Genomic DNA, 13,722 nt, shown 5'->3' on the forward strand with positions numbered 1-13,722 from the left:
ATCTCTGTGAAACACCCAGCTTATGCTGCAACTACTCCTGCAAATATTAGAGAGCGAAAGCTTTCTCAGGTTACTTTATACTAGCTGTTGTAAGAACCAGCAGCAGTGATACTGCAGCAACCATGAGACTTGGGTGTTTTTGCCATGGTTGTTGCAGCCTGTCAATTTTCCTAGTGTCTCAGCACTGCATCTGGAGAGGGGCTTTTTACAAGGGCATGTAGTGGCAGGACAAGGGGGAATGGCTTTAAACTGACAGAGGGGAGATTTAGATCAGATACAAGGAAGAAGTTCTTCACTGTGAGGGTGGTGAGGGGCTGGCACAGGTTGCCCGGAGAAGTTTACATTTACAATTTACCTAAAACTTAAAAATGATAAATGGACTACTTCTCTGCTGACGGACTGAAGCAAGGGAGGTTGTGCAGATCAGAAAGTCCCTGGACAACTCCGAATACTCAGAAAGGTTTTTATGAGAAGAAGCAAATACTGCACAAAGAAACTGTCCAATTATTGTCCATGGGTTGAAGTAGGTCACAGAATTTCTCTTGCCCAATTTCCAAATCAGAATAACAAGACAGATGGACCTGTGTGCTGTTCAACTCTTGACACCACTATCGTTTGATTAGGGTTTTTCAGAAAATGTCTTTATAATTTCAAATACATCTAACACTTTTAAGGGATGGGAGGGAAGGGGCTCTCTGATTTTAAATACCAGGCTGCTAGTAGAATCTGATTGAAAACCTGAAAACTGCTTCTTCAAATTAATCCAGTCGGATAGGACTGGGTGGGTGTATACTAGGTCAAGCTGTAGTAAAGTCTTTACCCTTGCATAAACTGAAAGTTGCAAAGCTCTTTATTGCTGTCATGGATCTCCTCCTGGTGTAAAATGAAAGAGTATTTAATGAACATGAGCTTGGCTGAACAAAATTTTGACCTAAAATTAGGAGTATGGTTGTGCTGATTAAAAGGTGTGCTAAAGAACCTCCTTTCCTCTGACTTTCACCTGTAACTAGGACAGATTTAAATCAAAGTTGAGGTAACAGACATCTCAAAAGTGTTGCAATTAGTGTGTTTAGCACAAAATTGACTCTTCAGATCACTGTGTCCCGCTATCCCACGTTGCTCTTCCACCATGGTCAAGAGAAGATTTGGATACCTTGTGAGGTAAATAGACCACATAAGAGCTCTTGCTGGTGACTGAGGTCTTGTAAAGGAACAGTAAAGTGCTAACATCTCTCAAATACATAAAATACTTAAAATAAATGCTTTATAAGATTTTTAAGCACTTAAGCTAAAGTATGCATAAAACAATAATGAAAGCAAGAGAATCCACTGCTGCTTCCACCACTGCAGGCAGCAATGAAAATATGTGACTGTAATAAATTGTATGTCCCCTTGGAGTTAAAAAGGCCTCTTATGATACTTATTTCATTTATTCTCATGTAGAAAGAAATGGGTAAAAGAGGTCAAAAAGTAAAAAGAAAACCCAAATCCCTCCTAGCCACCCACCACACCAAGGCCCTGGAGCAACGTACTATCGAATTTCCAATATGTAAAGTCAAAAGAATTTGGTCAGTGTTGGAGTACGAGTCCCAGTGGACAAAGGTAAATATCCTGCTTTGAGAAATCGATCAGTACATTTTGTTGGGTTTTTTTGGGTTTGGCGTGGGTTTTTTTTGTTTGCTTGTTGTTTATGCCTACTGGTTGACCTACCAAGGATGAAATGACATCTGTGCAAAGATTTACTTATTTTTCCTTCCTTTGAGATCTGAATAATGCCACCGAACAGGCGCCACCTTGAACTGATCAGTTTACTGTGAACAGAGATCTTCAGAGTCATAGCTATCTTTCAAACCTGAGCTTAAAATAAATCCTTTGGCAGAATTCAGAAAATACAAAAGATTATATCTGGTTGTGTCCCAACATCTTGAGCAGCAGCTAAACCAAAACAGGGCTGCAACCACCTTCTCCTTGAATATAATGCTTTGACATTATAGAAAACTCTGTGTCCTTCGCAAACCACTCACTTTAATGTGAATGCACATAAGGAAACGGAAGGCTCCTCTCCTACGTGCCTGTGGCAAACGAACTCTTTAGTGCATGAAAACCCAGTTTAGCAAAGCATGTCAGCATGTGTGACTGCTTCATTTCAGCAAAGCATTTAAGAATGTGCTTGACTTTAAATATGTACTTAGCTGAATCGTTTTGCTGAGTGGGGATTGATGACTGAATTAAGGCATTAAACATTAATGACAGAGCTGGGAAACGCAAAATAGTATGTAAATTGGGATGTGTTGGGACTAGAATGAACTGATTCAAACAATGCAATCATTGCATGATTAAGATCTCTTGAAAGATGTGAAGCCATTAGAAAGTCTTAGGGTTTGGTGACTTGAGATAGGGGGACAATCACTGACAATGGCTCCAGTACTTACACCTTCTCAAATCGCCTGGTTTTGGAGTATCTGGTGGGTAGACTGGTGGACATCTCTTCTATACAGTAACCGAAACACGTAAGACTCAGTTAGTACAACATTAATCCTAGATGTTGCTCAGGACAGTGTTGGTCACTGATCTGCTTTTGACAGGATGAAGAATGAGGGTACCATGACTGCATTTCCAGGTGTCTCCATGTTCTTTGACTGCTTTTGGTCCTGCCTTTAGTGCTAGCAGGTTCTATCTGAGGAGCTCTGTCCCTCTTATCCTGAGGGTCTACAAGTGCAAATACTTACCACAGGGCTCTGCCGGTGGACCTCTGTGCTCCCTGTATATGCAATGCCCCTAGAAGGATGACTGTGGAGCTGAGGACTGCGGTTTCCACCATGTGCTGATGACACCAGCTCTTTATATTTCTCCCTCTTTAGACCTGCTCAGGGCAGCGAAACAATTTATATCGTGACTCATGAAGTTAGAGATAGAGATAAAAGCCTATCTGTCCAGAGGTGGTTGACGTAATGCTTGCAGGAGAAAGCAACTGCTTCATTTCTGCTTGGCAGAAAATGCTGTGTTTGCTCCTCAAAGTTTAAATAGCATTTTATTGTGCTTTGCCCATTCATTCCTTTTGTGCTTTTTGTTCTGTTTTCTGCATCATGGATGTATACTGGAGTTAGCTTCCTATTTAATAGGGCAATCTATTATTAACAGCTGTGTTATAAACTCTGAAATGGTGACGATGGTTTGTGTGTTACGGAATTCGAACAGAAGCAAAATATCTTTTTCTTTCCAATAAAAGCAGTGGTGAGTCATACAGAAAAAGCTCAATCTATCTCAGAGGCTACTGGATCAAACCGGAGCTCTGCCATTAGCTCCTGTGCCTGATTTGCAGACACATGCAGACAGCCCTTGACTGTGTTTGTGCATCAGGAATGTTTACTCAGTGAATCAATTAGTTTTGAAGGAAGGAATGGCATTGAGGGTAGCTTTGAAATATGTTCAAGTGCAGCTACACAAGTTTTGAAAAGAGAGAAAACATCTCCCTCCTCCACCAGAATAAATACAGACTTTATTGTGAAAAGAGATTTTTGTATTTTAGCTGAAAACAACAGGTGAAAGTGTTTCCCTTAGTTAGATTAAGCAACAATTTTCTTGAAAGTATTTGTTGAAAGCCTCAGCATACTATGTTTGACGTAAATGACAATGGAGTTAACAGTTAATCTCCTCTGAGAATGACTTTTATTATAACAAATAAAAATCCTACCTCAATAGTTCTTTGAAGGCAAAGCATGGATTACATGACTGATGTAGTTTTATCTTCTTGCCTTTTGAATGTCTTAGACCAAAGTGGCATCAAGGAAATATTGTGTGTATGTGGTGTCAGAGGTGATGCGGTTAAAACTGTATGCAGCTGTATAACTGCTATCAAATTTAATATTTGCAAGCCCTGTATTCCTATTATTCTTTTACAACTCTCATTTTATCCTTCAGACTAGAAAATATAGCAGGATATAGCATGGTTTATGCCTTGCTTATAGTTACATAATTGATATTTTTATTTAATGCTTGTGTCTGGGACTGCCAATAAATTCAAGAGAAAAAACACTCTAACAGACTTAAGCATCGCCAAATAACCACTGTAGGAACAAAGAAGCCTGAATGTCCCAGGACCAATCCAAGTTGCCCAGATCCACCAGGACCCCACTTTGAGGAGGGAGGTGGACTAGACAACGTCCAGACATCCCTGGCAACCTAGTTTATTCCATGATTGCTGCACAGTCTCTTTAATCGCCTCTGAAGCATTTGTGACTTGTCTATGTTTGGCTTTTGTTCAAATAAGCAGAATGTTCATTTACATCGCTAGCAGTAGCATTGCTGTAGCTGTAGCAGTGTAAAGATACAGCCATGGCAAACTTATAAGGAGAAATAGTATATTTTTCTTAGGCCAGTTGATGAAGCTAGAGTACATATAGGTATTGTGTTGGATCTGAAGCAAGGAGCACACGTGAATCTGAATAAAGGTTGGGAACAATTGCACTGATAGAATGAGAGTGGTTTTCTTTTTTCCAATTTAGCAAATTAGATTATACTGATATAGTTTAGGATGAGATGTCTTCTGTATTAATTTATATTCTCTGTTTCCACTGGAATAAATTACAGAATCAACCTTTGTGAAACATTCGTTTGTGAAACGAAATCCCTCTTGTGTAGCTTGTGCATTTATACTCTGACCGCAAAGCTTTGCATTGGCATGAAACTGCTTGGACCTAGGGGGCTGGAGTATGAGCAGCCGTGGTGGGTTTCTGCATCCTTGATTTATGGTCCTGGTTTGTGATCCTGATTTTGAACTACACTCCATCATTCCTGACACTTACAAACACATTCCTTACTACTAAGTGTTCCTCAGATGGCTTACATTAAACATTCCCACCACTGTGAACATTTTATTTCACCTGTGTGCTATTTGTAACATGGGTCTGACTCTCTGGTTGGTACTGTTGGAGTTTTGCATGAGTAACGACCAGAGCTGAGTGAATAGGTACTCTAAATATTCATTTGCATTCAAAAGGTAACTTCTATTTGACTGTGGTTGTAATCCTTTCATATTTATTTTCTATGAATATGTGATCATGCGAGCTTTACTAACATAATACTTGCCTGTGAGAATTCCCATGTGGCTTACTCATGGGAAGCAAATGTTTAATTCAAATGTCAGGTCACCAAAAGGCAGTTAAGGATTTTCTATTGACTTTGTTTTGATTACTTATTCAAATTAAATGTTATGATCCTTGGGGATAAAGCCAAACAAAACTGGGCAATATTGTAGCCAGTGGGACAATTAACTTTCACATTCTGTTTGTCAGCTTAAAAAACTTTATCAATATAGATCAAAATATGTATGAGGCATAAATTACTATTACTTGTTTTATTGCAGAAGACACGTCTCCAGTTGAAAAATTCAATCTGAATTACAAAATTAATAAATGAGATGATCTGCAGACCTACAATTATTCACTGAAGTAATTAATTTACAGTTTTATAACAAGCACATTTCAGACACGAACTGCAGATCTACAGGTGATTTGAGGTAAAATCTGCCAAAGAAAATCCTCCGGTAAGATCAGTGCTTGTGAGTTAGGGATGCAGGATGTGGTTGCTTAGTTACTAAGCAGGAGTCCACCTGGAGAGCACAGTGCCTCTGCACTTCAGAGTATGGAGACGGGTTTTGCTCTTTATTTTTGAATGACATTACCGATGAATGTTAAAATCTGAAATCAGGCAGCTTTAATGAACAGTCACTCTGCTCTTGCAGCCTCATTGCAGCTGCAGCCAGTGGTAGTGTGATCATCCTTCCACCACAGGAGATAGAACCATGGGCAAAATAATAGACAAAACTTCATTTAAAGAGGTGTTTTAGAGAATGCACCTCATCTTTTTCTTGCGAAGGTACTCTTACTGCCCTCAGACAGACAATTCACAGTGCTTTGTTGTTTAGTATATTCAATGTATCCTTGGATTATTTTTTTAATAAATTCGTTAACTTTTTAAGATGAAAAATTATAAAGTTATTAACCTGTAGCAGTTAATTCTCCTTTGAAGGTCAGCCTTGACGGAAATGGTATTTAAAAAGTTTCTGCAATTTGCCAGAATCTGTTTATAAAAGAAAATATACTTTCTACTGCTGCTTTTGAGTTCAGACCAGGCTTAGTAACTTCCAGAAGATGTGAAAAATGGAAAAAAGCTTGGATGTGAGGATGCGATGAGGATGATAAAATCTTTCTGGAAATGTGAGATGGCTCTTCAAAATGTCTCAGCCTACTGTATTCCTCATGCAGGTGACAGAGGGTCAGCCTTGAAGCACGCTTCAGACCTGCAGTAATGCTTACTGTTTCCCCAAAAGGTAGCTTTTTTCATCTGAGAAAATAACACGTTTGCTGAAATAAAAATGTGGAGATAAATATTCAAGAACAAAGGCATACCTGTTTTGCCATAATAAGTTTTTATACAACTATACTTATGGTCAAATATTCGCTCTCGTTACTTGCTGTATTTTACCTTTTCCAGAAGACAGAAATGTTGCAAACTTCAATCCATACAAAATAATTTAGTTTCTGAATTTAAAATTTTTAAAATTTGAAACTTCTAGAACTGATTATAAAAATCTTTTAGGGTACACTGCAAGGCAAGTCATGCCTCTTCATCATCCTCATATTTGTCAATTTTAACAAGCTTAAAATTGCAACTGTATCCTAACCTGCTGTACAAAAAAAAATTTCTTTTTCCAAATGTGCTGTATAAAAAAGAAAACTGAGTGAACATTTAAAGATTTTTTCACTTTTAAGGTACAGAGGTACCCAGGTGTAGGACCTTGCACTTGGCATGGTTAAACTTCATAAGGTTGGCACCAGCCCACCTCACAAGCGTGTCAAGGTCCCTCTGGATGGCATCCCTTCCCTCCGGCGTATCAACCGAACCACACAGCTTGGTGTCATCGGCAAACTTGCTGAGGGCGCACTCAATCCCACTGTCCATGTCACCAACAAAGATTTTAAACAGTGCCTACACCTGAAGAACACCTCTCATCACTAGTTTCCACTTGAACATTGCGCTGTTGACTGCAACTCTTTGAGTGTGACCATCCAACCAATTCCTTATCCACCCAGTGGTCCATCTATCAAATTCATGCCTCTCCAGTTTAGAGACAAGGATGTCATGCAGCACAGCTTCAAATGCTTCGTACAAGTCCAGGTAGATGGTGTCACCTGGTCTTCCCTTATGCTGTAGCCCCATCATAGAAGGCCACCAAATTTGTCAGGCACTATCTGCCCTTAGTGAAGCCATACTGGCTGTCACCAATCACCTCCTATTTTCCATGTGTCTTAGCATAGTTTCCAGGAGGATCTGCTCCACAATCTTGCCAGGAACCCAGTGAGACTGACTGGCCTGTAGTTCTCAGGCCTTTTTTTTCCCTCCTTTTTAAAAGTGGGGCTTATGTTTCCCCTTTTCCAGTCAGTGGGAACTTCACTGGACTGCCACAACTTCTGAAATAGGATGGAGAGTGGCTTAGCTACTTCATCTGCTAGTTCCCTCAGGACCCATGGATGAATCTCATCAGGTCCTAAATAATCTTCAGATCATCTTATGGCACACTTTTTAATGCTTCTGCATCTGTCATCTTGTCTTTTTCTAATTTTCTTATTTCTTAGCTACAAAACAGATTTCAAAAACTTTGTAGAAGTTATCCTGGAATTATTTTATCACTCACACCATTTATATGCATTAGTGTATTTAAGGATTCAAGTAGTTAAGAAAGTTCTGCATAAACTGCAGTAAGTGTTGTATTGATCTACGCACAAAAATGCACAAATAGATCACAAATATGATCTATTTCTGAACAAATTCTAGAAATTACAGAACATCTTCTTTCTTAGAGTTTGCTTCTTAATGGCAGTTTGCCATCACAATTATGGCCACAGTCTGTGTAGAAATGTAGCTTGACCAAGTAAAAATACATAAGTAATACACAAAGCCAACCTTACTTTCGGATTACTTACCTATGCAACACCCACTTCATACCTAAAATGCAGATGTTGTTTTCCTTACAGCTAATATTTACCCATGTAAAATGCATGGGAAGGACCTCCAGCCATAATCTATCTCTGCTGGAATGAGATGTGTTGGGATGTATCAGCATCCCCTTGTTTTCTTCCCCCCTCCTTCTCTGACTGAGGCTTTCTTCAGCTGCCCTCCATCATGAACAGTTCCTAGCACACAAGCAGTGTAATACAACAAAACCGTATCAAGATGAAGCCTACTTTCCCACAGACTGCTGAAGCCTGTCTGGGCCTCAAGAACCAAGAACCTCCAGTAAGATTTCTCCTGAGCAACAATGGGCTACCCTGCTCAGTCGAGACACTGAAACATCACATTAAAACACACTAGAAGCCATTGGCAAAGTTTTGTAGTGTTATTCCTTGTACTTCATCTCCTTAGCTGGGTTAAAAGTGTACAGGCAATGGCTGGAATTATGTCATATTTTAACAGGGAAAAAACAAAGCCACATCTGCAGCTCTTACTTCAGGTGAGCAATTTAGCACGGCTTCAGAACTATATAAAAAGACAAATCAGGTTTTTTAAAGCTGTGATTAATTATTATTGTAATGCTAACTTTCTTTGGGCCGAATTCTACTTTGAAAATGAGATTTAATCAAGAGTTACTGTGCTTAGCGTTGCTCCGCACAGGTTTGATTGATCGATTCAGTTTTCTTCCTGCTCATGCAAAAATTAATGCAATAAGACATGACTTTTAAATTAAAGAGTGGATTATCACCTTCAGGGAGAAATCAAAGGAATTAGGAAGAACTTCAAATAAGGGATGCATGAACATGTTAATGACAGAGGGGTTAGTATTCACTCTCTGCTAGTCTGAAAGAAAGAAAGATCATTTGACAAAGCTTTTCAGTCTTCTGAAGCCAAATTTGTTAACCATTAGTGCATGCTAAAAATCCTTAGCCCTTTGATAAAAGGTTGGGAAATATGATGTACATGGTTAAATTTAAAGTAATTTTTCATTATTAGTAGTATTATTAAAGGTGGTATTTTGCCCTGTCTTTGTTGGGTAGGTAGCCACTAGCCACTCATGTTCTGCCAGTTAATCCTGTTCTTTTGTGTTTTAATTACAAAACACCTAATAATGTGGATGACTGCTTCTAATAAATTAAAAATATCTGGATAAATAGAGAGATGGCATGGTGTATTAGGTGCACTATCCAGGTTTGGTTAAAACCAGGAAAGTCTGCTTGAGCTCTTAAAGCAGATAATCTTCTCTGCAGTTTAACACAGATGTAAAAGACATGCTCTAAACTTTAGCAGAGACGCCTGAACCAAACAAAACCTGGGAGGTTTTGTTCAAGGGCAGAAATAACTAGCACACAGAACATCAGATGTTGACTGCTCAGCCCTCATAAATACTGTTGCTGATTCTACATGTGACAGTGATAAATATTTTCAGGCTTGTTAGATTTTTACATTTTCAGCTCAGTGTGGTTAACCACAAGCTTCGTACTCTGAGAAAAACAACCTATTTGTGCATTTCCCCAAAAGCAATGGTTCATATGCCTCTGAAGCACAGGATAAAGTGCCTATGCTGTGGCCAGTCTCAGTGCTTACCTCATCAATGGTGTTGCTGGTCATCCTGCAAAGACAATGCAGCTTTTAGTCACAGCTGCTTACACTAACTTCTGATAGTCTGAAACAACTGGGACTTGCCCTGGTGTTTCTAATCAGGCACTTATAGTTGTCCTTTTGCTCTTACACAGAACTCAGTAACCCTTAGAGACTAAGTTTAGCCAGGAGTTCTGGGTGAGGTCTCAGCAAAACTTGGTTTGTTTGGTGTATGAGCCACATGAAAACTGAGCCCTTTGGAAAGCCTCATCATCATTATCTAAGTGTGGCTTTATCATTCTACATCAGGTAACCTTTCTGGGGACACAATCATGGGTGAAAGTACTGAGCTGAGGAGAAAAAAGGATCAGGAGAAAATGTACCACAGTAACCCTTTATTAATGAATGAATGCATACTCATGCATACTTCAGCTATCTGCTTTGATATCCAAGCACAATGGAGCTATAGACTAGGCTCAGAATCTGACCTTCAGTATCTTACTGCCAGGGCATTTATTCCTCAACTGGTTTCTTTAGTCTTAGGTTGTTTTCCTGGTAACCCCTGCTGTGCTGGAGGAGACTGGGCCCATCCAGTGGCGGTGGCTTAAGACTGGAAAACTTGAGTCCTGTACTTCCTGACAATCTTTCTTCATCAACAGAAGCCAAGCTTTACTAAAGAGCTTTAATGATGGGATAATATTTACTTCTGTCTGTCAAGACCTCTTTTTCAGTGGAAGTACAGGAGTAATTTGAAAAAAATTTAGTCCCTCTTAGCCATGAAATATGTTGTGAAGCACGGATTGTCTTTTGAGACCATGGGGGGGAAATACAGAATACAAACACAAAATCAAGGAGCAGGAAGTATTTTTTTCTTTGATCAAATACTATGCTGAGCTCTATTCCTTTGCTACATATTGAAAGCCCATGCACCTATAGAATATGATACTGCAGCTTTGAGTAGGGGAAATTAACTCAGTAAACATGAGGCCCTGATGACTACAAACAACTCTCAGAACTTCCCCTTTAATAGTAGGCATAATATGAGGATGTATTTTGGGAGACTCCATAGGTCTGTGACAGATGTCCAAGGTTTTAGAAAGAGAAAGGAGCACTTGCCTTTCAGGAAGGATAGTTATGGGCCTTCTCATAGGAAAGGATGTACCCAGAGCTGATTACCCTACTATGTGCTTGAAGGGCAAAGCAAGATTTCTTCTCTGCTACTGCACTGCCAATCCCAGTTGTCAGGAATACCAGTTCTCCTTCAGCCAGGGAAAAAAGAGACAGGGAGAAGGACCAAAGCTTTGTAAAACTATCAATCAATCAGGCTTCACTATTGCTTCCAGTGGGGCTGGTGGCATGCAAGGCTGGCCAGAACCACTTCCCGTAGCTCCAGTACCCCAAGAAACAGGGGAAAAGCTGGCCCTAGAAACCAGTCACACAAAGACAGCAAATCATTTGGAGCCACACAATGCCTGCTACTATGGAGTCAAAGAAAAATTCAGCAGACTTTTTGTGCCTGGAAGCCATTCTTGAGGCAAAAATGCATTCGTGGACATTTTCAAGCTGGATTTGTCACTACACCCATGAAGAGGCACTACTTGTCTAACATGCCCCTCCCCTTCCCCGCAGATAAGAAATATAACAGACAATCAAAACTCATGCAGCATGCAGAAAAATGCATTAGTTAAACTGTGCTTTCTGAAGGAATCAACTGAACCTGTGGTTACCACTCAAGGATGTAATCACAGGGGTACAATGATGTTACTACAATATAGCCATCTTCAAAGAAAGCTTTTTCGGTTGGGATTTCAACCTCAGTCTCAACATGTTATTTCTTTGCAAAAGGGATGACAACTAGTAGCAGCACTGCAGGATGCTGAGTGATCTCCTGTGACCATCAGATGACATTATTTTTTCTAACAGTTATCATAAATTTACATTTTCTATTAAAACTCATGACAGAAACGCCATTACATTTTTTTGTTCTGCTCTGAAAGAAATGCAGTTCTATAATTCATTATCAAATCTGGCTAAAAGACTCTGGAATGGAGCTTTTTTTGCTGTAAATTGGAAAAGAAGAAAGAAAAAGTATCTCTTTGTCAAGGGGATTTAAAGTTGCCACAATCAAAAATCAAAACTTCCACGTAAGCTGAAATGACCAAGAACATTTTTTAAATCCCACTGTCTTTAGTTTGACCAGCAGGTCTCCATCCATGCCTGTCTTTCTCCTTCTTTTCCTGATTTTTTACAGCTGGGGATCAGGAGCTCTTGCGCTCTATAGAAAGCGTCTTTAAAGACCTGCCAGCTCTTCTCTGCTCCCTTGTCCCTGTGGGCAGTTTCTCAGGGGGTCCTACTGACTAAGTCCTTGGAAGAGCTGGAATTGCTCTTTCCTAGAATTTAGGGTCCTGACGTAGAGGCAACACCTCCCTCCTTCCTCGCCTGTCCCTTCTGAACAGCCTGTAGCCATCAAAGCCACACAGTCATTGAATTCATCCCACCAAGTTTCAGTAACAGCAACTAGATTGCAGCAGTATGGTGGCTTCCAATTCCTGTTTGTTGCCCATGCTGTGCACATTGGTTTAGACGCACCTTCTAAGAGGAACACCCCTTAATTCCTTTGAAGCATTTCACTGGTGTTTCCTTGTTGGCTCCTACTACCTCAGAAGCCTTTGGCTCCTCTCTGTAAGATGTTAAGTGTGCTGCAGCGTAGCCAGCATGTCTCAAGGCAACAGGCCAAGGGCCCTCTCTAGCACCTCATCCCTCTAACCTTGGTGTGTCATCCCACAGCTTGTCATGGGCAAGGCTGATATTACCTCATTCCCCCTTCAAGTCTAGTTTAAAGCTCTATCAATAAGCCCTGTTAGCTTCTCAGCAAAGACCCTCTTCCCCCATAATTAAGGGGAAAAAACATAAGGCTTAAATTTGGTCACTCTTGAGCGTTAGGCTGAATTTCACCTTCGGCTATTCAATGCAATTGAAATGGAAATAATCGGGTTTGGGGCTGAAAAAGGATTTTATGGGCAGCATTTCTGAATAATTTTGTTGTGGTACAGCCATCTTAGTTAATATTGCTTTTAGCAATGAAACTGCTTTGCTTTGGGTAGAACTCAGAACTTCTCTGATTTCTTAGAGAAACAGAATTGTGCTGATTTGTATTTTTGCCTTATGCAGGCTGCATTTGTTTGCACACAAGACATGAGTAATGAAGGAGTCTACAAAATTCAGTTGGCAAAATTCTATCAGAGTTTGCGAGAAACAACACAAACACGAAAACCAGCCCATCAAGTAAAAATGGCTGATTGATGCAAAAGGCAACACAGATGGAGGTAATGGGGTTTCAAAAGAGGAATTAGAGAAGATGTACAGCAATTCAGCTTTGCCAAGAACTGCAGTGGGAAATCCTCATCATAGAGATACCTCTATGCTGTAGTCACCCATGGGAGCTTTGCTAGGGCAACCACAAGGAAAGCATGATCTAGTGGTGACTGCAAGACCTAGCAATCAGCATTCCTGAGCCCTGCCAGGCTGTGCTGCTGACTCATGCAGCAGCCTTGAGTTAGTCACTCATTGCCAGGTGCTTTGACCTGACCTTGTCAAGGTGCTGCAAACAAGGAAGGAAAACAGACTTAGCTTTGGCAACTCTGGCAAACAAGTTTTATCATGTTTCAGCTTCCCACATGCCACCAGACAAGCAGCATGGCCAAGGAAGAAGCTTTGGGCCATGACAAGGGGGCTGAGGACTGTTGCCTTGGTGTGATAGAGCCACTAAGGAGTTGTTCGTAGCAGAAGTGGAGAAGGAGGCTCGGCTGTTGCAAAAGAAACATGAGGGATGGTTCAGCTCAGCTGAAGGACTTGTCTCCCTCTAAACAGAGGCTCACTTTAGGTCTTCCACCTAATGTGAAGATCACCAGTCCCAACAGTGGGCTGATGAATCTGGGAGCGCTGCAAATCTGGGGATTGGCCTGGTTTATTCCATCAGTTTCTCACCAGAGGAGGGCACATTACGTTGCTAGCCTGGGAAGGGCTGTCTGTGGTGTGACAGTCTTCCTGTCTCAAAGCAATTGTTGTGACATCCTTTCTCTGCTATGGGATCAGATGTGAGGAGACTGATCTGTGTTTGAAAAAGAT

The sequence above is a fragment of the Psittacula echo genome, assembly GCF_963264785.1.
Source record: "Psittacula echo genome assembly, chromosome: 3".
Lineage (NCBI taxonomy): Eukaryota > Metazoa > Chordata > Aves > Psittaciformes > Psittacidae > Psittacula > Psittacula echo.